Raw genomic sequence first — 14,762 nt, 5'->3', positions numbered from 1 at the left:
AAGACGCTTGTGTGTGAGGTAAGATGGATATGGATACAGAGATAGGGGGAGATTAGTCTGAAGTGTCTGGGGTAAAATTGATCTAGTTGTCCATGGAAACCAATCAAAGATCAGATGTAATTTTATAAATGTCTATGGGAAAATGAAACTGGAGCTTTGATTGGTTGCCATGGGCACTTCTGATAAATCTTTCAGTGACAGTCAGAGACAGTCACTGAAAGAAACTTTAGAGTCACTGAAAGAGTAAGAGACAGAGAAGATCAGAGAGTCACTGAAAGAGACTTTAGAGACTGTCACTGAAAGAGACGGGCAGGGACAGAGAAGGTCAGAGATAAAGATGGTCAGTGACCGAAAGAGATAGTTAGACACAGTCACTGAAAGATACGGTCAGAGACAGACAGATACAGAGAAAGCCAGAGAGATAGATACATATCAAATATTTTTGTTAACCCATTCTTTTTTGTTATAACTAATACATAATAGTTTAGGGCTTGATAAAGATTTTATATTGGGGCTCAGCATACAACATTATGCCTCTGCATATAGACACTACCGAAGGAAGAATCTGATAAGGGTTTTATAAAACTTAAGTAAAGCATTGTCCAGTACTGCTGTGTAATGTCTACCATACTGCTGCTGTTGTTATGTGCTGTTATATGGATAAAACTGTACCCATGAACACTTGGGTTTTTCTTTTTGTGCCCATTGTATTTTTATACGGTATAAAGTGCTTAAAAGTAATTTTCTTTGACCCTGATTAAATCTGAAGTGCGCTGAAATAAGATTTAATAATTTTACTGCGAAATACATGATTATTAATCAATCTTAAGATCCTTTGTGCCTCAAAATGAATTCTACATCAACTATGAGCTGGTATAAATTAATACCTTAATTTATACCTTAATTTAAGACAACGTCAGGCACAAATTATAGTAAATTTCTCTGTCCACCACCACTATCTTTTAGGTAAGAATATTGTATCAGTGAAGCATATCTCTGTACAAAATGGTTGTGCACTAAATTGCAACAATTTTTTAAATCAGGAAAGTTTTGCAAAGAATAAATTCCCTTCTTTGTCATATAGCTCAAGAATAACTGCCAGCAGCCACCACTAGGGGGAGTTCTGGAGCTTAATGCATACATTTACACAAAAACTTCTTCCATTAATTATGCTTGAAGGGCTTTTCTAATAGAGGGAGTCAAATATGGACAGCAAGCCCCCAATTTTAGTGTTTATCAGATTGGGTTCAGGGGACCCTATTTATAGAAATGGGACTTGCATCTATTGTATGCCCACTTACTAAACCAAGTATGTTAAAGCCCACCCAATTATACCCCTAAACCAAGTGCAGCTTGTGCACCCTTTTTGGAGCAGGTGATAATTTGCCAGGACTGTCTCTTGAAATAAATGATACCTTGTAATCTGAGTCAGGAGGATATTTTTGTCAGTAGGATTTGGAAGTTGTGTTTGGATTTCAGATATATTGAAGGCAGTAATGCCGACTCCAGGGCCCAAATTGATTACTCCATCGCTGCTCTCCTCTTACAGATAGATTGTAATGGGAGTAATGTGAATTATTATGCTGGAAACCCTGAATCCAATGACTGACTGTCTAATAGCTGCTCTTCTATGCACGTTATATACTACTCTGTGCCTAGAGGAGCTACTCCTATGAACATCTGATGAGGGCCGCTCCATTCCGTATTCTAATACATAGGAGGTGATATACTAAGCAGAAGGGCTTCTGCAAAAGTCAGTGTGACCGAAGTTGCTTCATTGTATGACAAATGCACCAAATTTGAGTCACAACAGGTGTATAGTTAAACTAGATTCCCTAATAATGTGAAAGATTTATCATCCAGCATCAGATACTGTGAATAATATGGCACAGACTAAGGCTACATGCAAATAACCGTATACAGCTGCACAATATGCGTCCATATCGCGTCCCTATTGAAGTTTGTGGCACTCCGTCACCATGACCGAGACGCCGCGGCCGCTTGATTTCTGTGGATAGGGAGTTCTTGTGCTTCCTCCCTCTTCCTCCTGACCCGAAGATGGCACAAACAGAAGCCCCATTGACTTCTATTGTGCATGGTCACAGTACAAAGCAACATTTTTCTAACCACACCATACCGTGTCAAGGGGCTACGCCGTATTATATAGGGCTGCTCCTAATGGGCAGCAAACAAGTCACGTTTTGCACTCACTTTCATTTGCACAAGGCCTTAAACTATGGGGCAAATTTACTTACCCGTCCGGAGGAGTTCCCGAAGTATGGAGTGTCCGGCGATAATGGACTGTGCCGTGATTCACTAAGATTGTTCTTCCGATATCCTGCATCTGACGCTTCCCCGCTCAGGTCCACCGGAGTTCACCTTCTTCTTCCTGGTGCATGTAAGTGCATTGTCTTGTGACCCAATACGAATCTTAAATCCCTCACTCAGTCCGAATCAGTCGGATCGTCTGACGGCACGCCCCCCGATTTCTGATGCATCAAAGCCAGTGCAGCCGCGCCACAATCCGATCGTGTGCAACACTATCCCCAGTTAAATACCCGTCACAGCGGCGCAAATCCTGAAAACTTTGAAAATCCATCAAAAGTGCGATCCTCGGACCCTTAGTAAATAAGCCCCTATGTGAGCTAACTTTACACTGTAAAACTGAATTAGTAAAACTGCATCACTGTGGTGGTTACATTTTCAAATGTTGACTAAAAATGGTTAATTATAATAATGTCATGAATATATTTAAAAGGGTATAGCATCACGGCGATTGACAGTGAGAAAAAAATTCAATTTTACTCATTGGATTCCTTTTCCTGACGTTATTTCATTTTGTTTTTTAATTTTAGATTCCGAATCTGCTCTTCAAAATTTTTCCCTTCATGTCTCCTAAAGCTGAGTGTAGAGTGCAGACAACCAGAGGTAAGATGCAAGACCAACCTTATACAGATTTCCTGTTTATTGATATGTGTTGTATGAGCTCATACTATAGGTCAGTGGTGGCGAACCTATGGCACGGGTGCCAGAGGTGGCACTCAGAGCCCTTTCTGTGGGCACTCAGGCCATCACCACAGGACAGAGTTCACCAAACAGGACCAAATCTTCCTGCAGTCCCAGGCAACTTATGAGATGCTGCTATTTTAAAGTGAGGTGGTGTTGACAGAACTGCGTCATCTTTGGAGGTCATCCTGCTGGACCCACCAATCTTCTTCTACAGAGAGACCCTCTTTCTTTCAACTGTATTGGTGGCATCAGGGCTGATACGATTGAAAGATGTAGAAGAACAGGAAGTAATAAGTTACTGCTTAAATTCCACGTTGGCACTTCACAGTAAATAAGTGGATTTTGGTCGTAGTTTGGGCACTCGGTCTCTATAGGTTCCCCATCACTGCTATAGGTCCTACACTATGCACGGCACTTATATACTGATGTCACCTTCGTCTCAACAAGCCAGGCAATGCCATTAGAACTGCTGCCGTTGCTCCTTAGTAGTTGTGCCAACACATTTTGCAGCGCTTTACAAATCATGGAATGCATTGGGTTCTACAGGAAGCTTCATTGTTTACTTCCTGCGGTTATAAACAGGTCACTGGTCATGTGATCTCACACAGGTTCACAGCTCATTATGTCACAGAGAGTAATCAGAGCTGTGTGATATAACGAGCCGTGCACCTGTGTGACATCACATGACCAGGGATTGTTTTTTATGCACAGGAAATAAACAATGAGACTTCTTGTAGAATGACAGCAAGCAGAGCTCTAGAAAACTGTGAGGAATCGATACAGAAAGTATATTGGAAAATTGTAGACTTTTCATTACACAAACCCTTTAAGAATTACAACTGTATAGTTAATATACTTCATATCTAGACTCTTCACAACAGGACTCCGAGTGGTTGATAGGATTTTTGCCATAACTGCAGAGTGGGTGGCATTGGGTCCATGCCTTGGGTTGGCATTGTTTCTTTTGAATGGTGGAAGCTTTAGATACTCGTTGCCTATCCCCAAGATATGTTGGTCTTGGGCCTCTTTAAAAACAATCTGTGGATATTACACGTACTGGGACTGTGTCCAATGCATGTTGTCATTACATATACAGTATTTTGTTGCCATTTTGTGCCGGATACATAACAGTAGGTGACTAGGGGTAGAATGCATCTTCTTTACAAGTCTTTCGGATGTTGTTAGCAGAGGGGTTGTGTGTGTTTTTTCGAACACTAACCCTCATTGTCTAGTAATGAAGCCCTTCAGATAAACTATAATCTAGACATTTGCTTCCTACACGGGTGCCAGTGAAAATATTGTCAGAAAGAAATCTTCTTTCATGTGGAAATCGATTTCTTAGACAATTCTGGTTCTTTGATCTGCTACATAACCACATACCCATTGGAAAAATGTGCCGTTAATCCAATATGGTGGCTTTCAAAATGTTGACTATATTTGGAATAATGCTTATATGATTGGTCCCTCGCCCATTGGTCGGGAGATAATATATATCAGTTTTCAGGGTTTTTTTCTGAAATAAAAGGGTGCACTGAAACTTTTTACTCACCCTGTCCTTGGTCTGGTACCACATTTTGTAGACACTGCTTATCATAGACACCCACCAAAGGTATCATAGTATATAAGGCCAGAAAAACACGCAAGTCCATCAAGTCCATCAAGGTGCCAATTTGGAGTTGATTTGCCCCAGCCCTCTAACCTTCACTTGTTGGCCCTTGTCCCAAATCCTTACAGCTGGTCCATTTAATCTTCTACTAACTCAATTAAAGATCTTCCTGTGATATCCCATCCCCATGCACATGGCTCGGTACTTGGGGAGTTGTGTAGCTATTAAACAGCTGTGATGTTATTAAGTGACCTCTTGTCTTCAGAGATAGTGGTGGTAAATGAATCATGAAAATGATGACAAGCCCACAAGACGCTTCCGGACCTAATACAGAATAAGACAGAGGTCTCCCACGCACAAGGATCCAGAGTTATCTCTGATACACTGCTTGGTGGTAGGGATCCTCTTATTTGTGGTCATCATAATTTGGCCAAAATAGATGATTAAAGTGGATCTTCTACCACTTCCAACACCAACAATTAGCCTTCCTTTATTAGATTCTGCTCCTCTGATTTTTTTTCGGTATAACCTTCCCCCATCACTGTTAGCAGTGTGTGCCATAAGTTTTGCTATTATGCCAATTGGGATATCAACTGTTACAGGGTCGGATTCAGGTTTCAGTAGGCCCCTGGGCGGCAGAGCCTCAGTGGGCCCCTTTGCAGTGAACTCACATGGCGGCATTAAAATTTCAAAAACTAAAACAGTCTCCTTTTCCATAAAATATTCCCTAGTTTATCATTTTAAACAGCCCCCCCCATGGATTCATTAGATACAGCCCCCTCATACATTGGAATTCCTTATATACAGCCTTATGTGCCCCCCCCCCCCCAGCAGCTCTGGGCCCGAGCACTTTCCCATGTATTCCCTGTGCTGGCACTGGCCTTGAACTGTTAGATAGGTGGTGCAAGGCTCCCTGCTCCAGCCCTGGACCACCCATCTGAGAGTACAGAGCATATTTGGTGCTGATACTAACAACAGCTATTTCTACACATCTTATGGGTGAAAATACTGTATAATGTAGAATTAATGGGTTGGACCTGATGGAAAGATGACTTTTTCTAACCTTATTTACTATAATATTGGATAGGGGAAAATTGCTTGGGTCGGAGGAGGTCAAACAGCCAGAATGGGGGTCCGAATTCCCCCTATTTGAATAGAACATTGATCATTCATGTCCAGTGCTGCTTTATTCACTTTTGATGTGTCTGCTGTGGAGATTTTAAAGGGTATTTGATGATCACTTATCATATCTGATTGCCCGGTGTCTGTTCACCGTCTACCTATAGCGCCGTGTAGTGGCTGTGCTCGTCATTGCAGTTCAATCCCATCCGTATAAAGCGGGTAGAACTACAAACAGTCTGTGTGACAGATGGATAGTTACTGAAGCACAGCACCCAGCCATTCTGATATTTATGACCTTTGTTATGTATAGGTGAGCACAAAAATAAAAAGAAACATCCCTTGGACTACAGATTTTACTGGCAGCCCTATGGACTCATTTTCTCATTTTCGGTATTCGCTCTGAACACATATGCTATATACATGTATCTGCTGTATGAATACAAATTGCAGCGATATTTCTAGGTATGTTTTATTTAAATATATTTGTATATTACATTCTACTATTACTATACTACGCTATTACTGAACAGGATTATGTAAGTCTACTGTCTTAGGCTTTTGGATAATGTTGCATCATGTGTTTGGCTTCTCCCAAGGTTTATCTATACATCCCTGAGGCTGACATACAGGATTCGGACTTGTCCTCTATATGGATTACTATATGGATTATGATCCTTATCCCAATGACATATGTGCTGAGTTGACCACACTGTGCAGATGTGACAGTATGACAGGCCCTGTGCATGCATTATGGGAAGATCCTCATTCCTTCAGGCAGGGGCAGGGTTAATGGGAAAGATTATCAGCAGATGTAGCTGTAGTAGCTGTTAACATTATCTTAAGCTATGAGTCCCTATGGTCTAATAAAGTGGATGTATTAAATGTACAAGGCAGGAAAAGCGTCTCCTTCTATTTTATCATAAATACCTGACTTTTCTGCACCCACAGTCCTGAATCACGAATAGTCACTTAGATGGAGACACCTATTGAGATCCAAGGCTTCACATCTATAGTATTTATACTATTATACACTTACTGCATAACATCTGGCTGCCATTCAGTTGTGTCCACCCTTAGGCTACATTCACACGACAGTGTGCCCACCATACCATAGCACACGCCACCCCTCACCATAGAGAAACATGGCGCATGGCGCCGTATTACGGGCAAAGATGGGACATGTCCTATCTTTTCCCTGGCTATGGAGCGGTACAGTGCCACACTGCTTCTGTACGGTGGCGTGCACACATTGCCGTCTATGGTGGAGGTATATATACGGCGTATAAACGTCCCCCATATGGCCATGTGAATGTAGCCTTAAAGCGGATTTCCAGGCATGAAAATATTGATAAAATATGTCCCCCATAGATGGCAACAAATGCACAGCGCCCTATGGGAGCGGTACGGTCAGCACAAGTGCGGCACTGTACTGTTCCATACCCCGTGAAAAGATTGGACATGTCCTATCTTTGATCGGCATACGGCGGGCATACAGCATTGTGAATTCAGCCTTACTCAGACATTTATTTCCATTACTGCTACTAAAAGAGAATATTTTCTTAACAGAACAACTACAGTACTGTGGTGTTGAAATGATAACAGAAACACTGGTAGTTTGTACATTAATAATGTACATTATTATTACATATACCGTATATACTCGAGTATAAGCCGACCTGAGTATAAGCCGAAGGAACCTAATTTTAACAAAAAAAACTGGAAAACATATTGACTCGAGTATAAGCCTAGTCACAAAACGGAGCTTAAATAGTTTGATTTTATGATTTACAAAATTTATGGCCTCTCTAAAGTAGGTGGAGTTATCACTAAGATGGCCGAAACTGGAAACTACAAGTCCCATGATCCTTTAGTTCTCAGTAACTCCTCCTCCCTCTTATGCTCTGCTCCCGGTGATGATGTAGCAGACTGTCCTTCTCTGTTCCCATAGTAATGATGCGTAACTGCCATCATCACAACACTGACCATACTGAATGCACTGCAACCAACCGACTACAGCCAAGCGTAGTGGTGATCACATGACCTGCCCAGGCAGGTGCAGGACATGTGATGTGGACATGTGACCAGCGGCCATCTTCTGTCCTTTTGTCTGCTCTGTAACGGACTTTGTGGAGTTAATTAATGGACTGATTTGTATATGAATTATGCTTATTCCTGGAATACCCCTTTAATATTTTTTATAGACGTATAAGCCGAGTTAGGTTTTTTTAGCACAATGTTCGTGCTAAAAACTCGGCTTATACTCCAGTATATACAAAAATATATATTAATAAACGTAAAAAATTATGGGGTATGAAAAACTCTCTTTTTCAGTTAAATATTGAGAGGAATCTCCTGGGCCTTATAAGAAAACGTAATTATCACATAGATACAGACTCTCCTCTGTCCCATGAATACAAATGTTAATGAATGTGACTCCAGCTTACATATGTTTGCCATGTCTCTTAAGAGTATGGCATAAATATACTTCAACTAAAACCTGGTCATAAATAAAATATTTCAATGTCTGATCAGCAAGTCTGTGATAGGCAACCTGTGATATCCCTGGGTTGTCGAGCACCAACGATTTCAGAGTCAATTACGCAATTATAACAGCAATAATTTGCGAGTGTATCTCCCACCACACTTGATCTATCACTGGCTAACTGGCTGCGCTGCCAGGGAATTCTCTGCCAGAAAATTGCGCTATAGCCTGCACCAGTTTCTGCCGCAAGCACTGCCGGACATGACCCCCTTTCCGCCTCTCCACACCCATTTTGAGTGGAGTAGATGTAAGGTAGATTTGATGGTAGGTTCCTCCTATCTTACCCTAATCCTTTAATGCTTAAAAACCTGAACCTAAACTTTAACTAATATGCACATTTTTGGCAGAGGCTACTGGGCGGGGTGTAGCCTATGTGGGCAGTGGTAGCAAAGCCTACTCCACGCCCCAGTAACCTATGCTGTCCTACCTCCTTCCACTTCCTCGGTGCACACAAACTGTATGCACAGTAGCCCCCACAGTAACCCCCATGGGGGTGTACTCTGCCACTGGCACTGAACAGGAGCTACTCCCCAAGCACAGAGCCCGAAGAAGCCGACAGCGTGAAAGAACATGCCGAGGAAGTGGAAGGAGGTGGGACAGCAGAGGCTACTTGGGCATTAAACACTCTTTGCTCCCACAACCTAGAGATGCCTGAGTAGCCTCAGCCAAAAATGTGCATATTAGTCTAGGTCAGGTTAGAAAATATTATACAATTAGGGAAAAAACTGTTCAGCGCTTGAGATGTAAGGATCAACCTACCATCAGATCTACCATAATAGATAGATTCCTATTGATAGGTCTCCTTTAATCTTCTCTAGTACTAGATCATTTCAATGTAGCCACTGACTCCTCTATATTACTCTCTGGTTTGTTGTGATTGAAAAAATCCTTGCCTGTCTCAAAATTATTGAATATATCAAACCTTCCCTGATGTTGGAGACCCGATAAAAGCACCAGGATCGTTCCCCCAAATCACAATGCCACCTTCATATTTATATTCCTCATCTTCATGGATTCATTTCGGTACCTTCTTACCAGTTTGACAAAATATTGGCAAATATTTTTTTGCAATTTTTGTGCTCATCAAGCTTCCACTCATGTGACTGGCGGTATTTTTAGCCAAACTAAACAGAAAATTACAAAAAACATTTGCCAAAGATAGAGATAAAATTTGGTAGGGTCAACAATGAAGAAGGCAAACACCAAACCAAAAAAAGATTCTGGAGAAGTTTTATCGCAAATTGAGCTGTTACCTTTGTACAGACTAAAAGGACCTTGATAATGGTTTACTTGTTGCCGGCACGGATTTTCAGTGCCTACAAATTATAATAAATACCGACCATATTCTTTGAGAAGATCACCCTCCTAGGAATCCACTTTTCAGAGCAGTTTTTGTGGGTTGTCTCAAAGATCTATCACTGTATTTGGTAATTACACATCAAAGTAGAGAAAATGATAGTAGAGAGTAGCCGTAAAGAACATCTCTTGTTTTGGAGGACTTAGTGTTTCATTGGCTTCCTATGAGTTCCAGCATGAACTGTTGTAATTTTGCATTTCTCCTGTGGAGGTGCTGCAGGGAAATTGAACACTCGTTGTTGAGTCCTACCATAGATTACAGCTGATCACTGTGGTCTCAGTAACTAATTGTAAGGGAATCCCTTTAAACTAAGGGTCATTACAACGCCGGCACATGTAACTAGAATAAATTGTATACAAACACGTCATTTATCATTTTTGCTTTTGTAAATATTAAAAAGAAATAATTACTGGCATGTGTTTTGTTTTATTTTTTTCAATCTGTACGTCGGCACTCTTGACCCATTAGGATTAATAGGTTTATGATTGCCCATGATCTTCTGAAGATTCTGGTTGTTTGGTTTGTTATTTCTTGGCTTATCCTACGCGTAGATGGCGTGTGATGAAGAAGCTGCCGGCACATAATCATTGCCGTATGTTGTAAAGAGAGACAGCAATTAAGCAACTTCAAATCCCTTCCTTGTTGCTAATCTCTTATAAACGTGAAAATTGAGATCGTTCTAACGATCCGCTCCCTTTAATATATGGGAGACAGCTGGGCTTGCGTTCACGTAGCAGAGACTGTAAAAGCATCTGCAGATCGCATCACGTGACCATGGCAAGTAATTAGATACCGGGGAGAAGACTTGATCGCTCATAAAACAGATTATATACAGACTTTTCACTACAAACAGAAGCCCCCAAAATGTGGTAATGTCCCTCTGAATCAGACTGGGAAGTCCTAGAGGAGCTGCTGTAGCAATAGCCACAGTTAACTCCACAGTTTAGTCATTAATCGCTTGAATGGCTTAATTATCCGGAAAAAGCAAGACTTAATGGGGGCAATTGATCAGAAGGTAAAAATGTTCTAGTTGCCCATGGCAGCTATTCAGAGAAAGCTGAGCTCTGATTGGTTGCAATGGGTGACTAGAACAGTTCTGCTCTCAGACACTTCTGATAAATCTCCCCCTATGTCCTCTACTAGTACAAAACTGACACCCCTGTGGCTATGCATGGCTTCTCCTAACACTTCCTATATATAATGTGGCTCTTCTTGATAGGCAGTGCCGGATTGGGGCGCCTATTGGCCACCAGTAAAAAATGATTTTGCAGGCCCACCTACTGCTACATAGAATAATGACCCAAATTTAACAAGCCGCTTTGGTTGCCATTCTGGCTCTAAAATGTTGACTCCTCTACGTTGGAGGTCCACACAAGCTCCCTCACCGGTTCATTGGATGAACAACGTGTCACAGCTCAGCCGAAGTTCACCTTCTTCTTCCCGGTGCATGTGAGTGCTGATCTTGCGATATAATTTGGTTTTTAAATTCCGCTGTTTGTCCGAATCAGTCGGGTTGTCCGACGCCTATGCCCCCCCACAATCCAATCACGTCCGCCAAAAACCCGGGGCAATTCAGGGCAAAAATGTAAAAAGTCGGGAAACCTGACGGAAATGCGCTGTTCCGACCCTTAGTAAATGTGCCCCAATGTTACAACCCGTTGCCAAATATTTGAAATCCCCCTCCCCCAATTTAATATTTCTGACTTATATAGAAAACCATTTTAGTATTTGAACGCTGACACAAGACAAGACCTGAAAAGTAAATTATCATCCCAATAACTGTTATATTCATTGTTGTTGTATTGAAAATAGCTGTGAATAGGGTTTGTTATGCGATATAGTAAAAATAGATGTTCTGACAATAGGGGCGAAAGCAATGCTCAGCAATGATACAACACTAAATACATCAACACTAAAACAAAAACATATCGACGCTGAATATAAGCAGTGAGAGTTCCAGAGGTTACGAGTAGGCAGTAAGTATATAAAGCCATAGATGCCAAGATTTTCTTATAGTTTTTCATGCATCGTTTTTTCGGCCATTTTCTATGCATCATGGCCAAAATCAATGTAGACTCACTCAATCTCAATAGATGAAAAGTGCACATTGTAAGATGCATGAACCAGGGAATGTAAACCAAGCCCACTGACCTACCTACTGGTGTGTGCCCCTTCTAGAAGGATAGCTTCTTATTCCCTGGTTTTTACAAAAAAAGGCCTTATAAATTACACTAATGAGCCATAGGGGCTCCTGAGGCTCATTTGCATAATTGTAAAGCCTTTTATTCTTAAAAATAAGGACATAAGAATCTTAAAGAAAACTGGATCCTTCCAGAGGGGTACACACCAGTATGTAAGTGGGCTTGGTTTACAATCCTTGTTCCTGGTGGTAGACGTCCTTTAACATTACCTTGCTCCCTGTCAGTAGTGTGTTGTAAGTCCCGGGGGACATGTCATCATTTAAAAAGAACATTCCTGCTGACAGGTTCCTTTTGAGGTGAAACATTTTGGTCTACCCGAGACTGTAAAGAAAAGGTGTGCACAGGCCAGATTATCATTAGATCCATATCCCTCCAACAATCCGAATTTCCCCTCCTTCTGTCAATGATTTTGGCGTCCTCAGGATGGTTGAAAGCTGTGGTCGAGCAAAAGTTTTTGCTTGAATTGCTGTGCGGGCATTTTGTCAATTAATGAGTGGGTTTTGGGTTGCAGTTTGGGCTCTCGCCCTCTAAACGATTTGCCGCCACTGCCCTAGCCTATGTATATAACACATGTTTCATTGCACAACTTGAACTTGAACATGGCACAATCCAATGCGGAAAACATGGAGAGTTCTCACATTGATTTCAATGACAGTTCAGTTTAATATTGTGCTCATCATGGATCGTTTTGGTTCCTTCTTCTCTAAAACACCCGCTACAAGCCTTGCTGCGCCTAACCGATAGTTTGTGATCTTGGGGGGTTGTTAATAAGAGGTGTCTATTTCACTAAACAGAATAAGATTACACATTATAGATAATTAGATTAAAGCCTCCGGCTAATAAAAGATAGTGTCCTATGCGACACTTACATAACAGCCGTGTCGCTGAGAAGGAGATTTCTCTGCCTAATTCTCTGTGTACTCAGACAGTAGTAGTTCTTGGCCGGATGACAGGATGTATTGTAGAAAAATATTGCTGAGGGCTAAGAATTAACTCCAAGAGAAGAAAGGAAATGTCATGGAGTAATACGGCCATATGATACGCTAACTGAGATAAACATACGCTATACTCCGCGGCTTTTCACAGCGATGGATCAAGAATACGTTTGCTAGTGATTAAGCCAATGTTTTAGTCTGTTCTGGATCCTATTTCCTTGCTGTGTTGGTAGACTTTGATTTCATGGCTGAGATCATGTTCTCTCCTTTGGCTTCGGCTCTGTTTTAGGAGTGTGGCTCTTTAAGGGGCTCTGTCACCAGGTTTTACCCCATTAAACTACTAGTCCCCTCAGGTAGAGAATGAAATGCTAGAATTCCCCCTTTCTATGTGAAATCTCAACTGTTTACCTATAAAAAAAAGACTCTCCTCCAAAGTGATTTGAAAAAAGAAGAGGTATTTTTCTCCAGAGAGAAATCACTTTTTCGGTTTTGAAGAGGGGCATCATTTCATATGCTCATATCTAAAGCTATGATTTTGGTGCTATATTAGAGATAAGATTCTCATCTGTCACATGGCTTGCTTATGATCTATAAAACATAGTCCCAGAATTATAAATAGTGCACATATGTGCTGTTTGCCGTTTGAGTGTGCACAGTGGGGCAGATTACTAAAAACTGGCGCACGGTACTGGGTCTCAGCCCAGAAAAATAAGGAGATATCAAGTAAATGGTTGCATTTTCAGAGAAAAGAAGAAATTCTAGAAAGGACATTTCATACCTTACCTGAGGGGGATGGTAATTTAATGGCGTAAAATCTGTAACAGATTCCCTTTAAGCAATGTTACAAGATTTTTCCTTTAAGGGTTTGAATATAAGTAGCTATTGATGGCCTATCTGATTGGTGGGAGGACGGCAACTAATGGCTTCTACACTTATCAGCTAATTTGCCCAGAGCTGGTAGTAGTTGGCGTTTTGTCCTGTGTAGTGGCCAGAAGCTGTAACTATCGCTTGTACTATTCATAAACCTGCCGAGTGCACGTATAAACCTGCCACCGAGTGCACGTATAAACCTGCCACCGAGTGCACGTATAAACCTGCCACCGAGTGCACGGATAAACCTGCCACCGAGTGCACGGATAAACCTGCCACCGAGTGCACGGATAAACCTGCCTGCAAGTGCACGGATAAACATGCCTGCGAGTGCACGGATAAACCTGCCTGCGAGTGCACGTATAAACCTGCCACCGAGTGCACGTATAAACCTGCCACCGAGTGCACGTATAAACCTGCCACCGAGTGCACGTATAAACCTGCCACCGAGTGCACGTATAAACCTGCCTGCGAGTGCACGGATAAACCTGCCTGCGAGTGCACGGATAAACATGCCTGCGAGTGCACGGATAAACCTGCCACCGAGTGCACGGATAAACCTGCAACCGAGTGCACGGATAAACCTGCCTAGAAGTGCACGGATAAACCTGCCACCGAGTGCACGTATAAACCTGCCACCGAGTGCACGTATAAACCTGCCACCGAGTGCACGGATAAACCTGCCACAGAGTGTACTAATAGACCTGCCATAGAGTGCACAGGTAATGGTTAACTTTTCGCTGAGTGTACTAATAAACCTGCCATAGAGTGCACATGTAAACCTGTCACTGAGTGTACTAATAAACCTGCCATAGAGTGCACAGGTAAACCTGTCACTTAGTGTACTAATAAACCTGCCATAGAGTGCACAGGTAAACCTGTCACTGAGTGTACTAATACACCTACCATAGAGTGCACAGGTAATGGTTAACCTGTCACTGAGTGTACTAATAAACCTACCATAGAGTGCACACATAAAACTGTCACAGAGTGTACTAATAAACCTGCCATAGAGTGCACAGGTAAACCTGTCACTGAGTGTACTAATAAACCTGCCATAGAGTGCACAGGTAAACCTGTCACTGAGTGTACTAATAAACCTGCCATAGAGTGCACAGAT

The 14,762-nt window shown here is 41.8% G+C and overlaps 1 protein-coding gene across 2 annotated transcripts in view; it reads left to right on the top strand.

Annotated features, from left to right (window-relative positions):
- GHR (growth hormone receptor) overlaps positions 1–14,762 on the top strand; it is a 252,529-nt gene that overhangs the window by 60,836 nt on the left and 176,931 nt on the right. The window contains exon 3 of one of the 2 annotated variants that reach the window (XM_072136680.1): positions 2,856–2,928. The exons of the other annotated variant lie outside the window; for it this stretch is intronic. The gene's annotated coding sequence lies outside the window, so the exon portion shown is untranslated. The remainder of the gene's footprint in view (positions 1–2,855; positions 2,929–14,762) is intronic. 2 annotated transcript variants of the gene reach the window in all.

Source organism: Engystomops pustulosus, chromosome 1 (genome assembly GCF_040894005.1).
Source record: "Engystomops pustulosus chromosome 1, aEngPut4.maternal, whole genome shotgun sequence".
NCBI lineage: Eukaryota > Metazoa > Chordata > Amphibia > Anura > Leptodactylidae > Engystomops > Engystomops pustulosus.
The sequence above is the reverse complement of the archived record's forward strand: the minus strand, read 5'-3'. Positions and strand labels throughout refer to the sequence as shown.